Here is a 202-nt window from a genome sequence, read left to right as displayed (position 1 = left end):
CCCCCCCCCCACCCATTGGACCCCCTCTCCTGGGACACCCCTCCTCTTGGGATCCACCTTGGGATCCCCTGTGTGCCCATGGGACCCCCCCCAACCCCTTGGACCCCCTCTTCTGGGACACCCCTCCTCTTGGGATCCACCTTGGGATCCCCTGTGTGCCCATGGGACCCCCCCCCACCCCCTCGGCCCCCCCTCTCGCGGA

At 70.3% G+C, this 202-nt stretch overlaps 1 protein-coding gene across 1 annotated transcript in view; it reads left to right on the top strand.

Moving 5' to 3' along the window:
* Positions 1-202, top strand: part of C3 (complement C3) — an 18,970-nt gene that overhangs the window by 1,506 nt on the left and 17,262 nt on the right. The gene's annotated exons all lie outside the window — the stretch shown is intronic.

Source organism: Egretta garzetta, unplaced genomic scaffold, assembly GCF_000687185.1.
Source record: "Egretta garzetta isolate BGI_Z169 unplaced genomic scaffold, ASM68718v1 scaffold677, whole genome shotgun sequence".
NCBI classification, from domain to species: Eukaryota; Metazoa; Chordata; class Aves; order Pelecaniformes; family Ardeidae; genus Egretta; species Egretta garzetta.
This window is presented reverse-complemented; position numbering and strand designations above follow the sequence as displayed.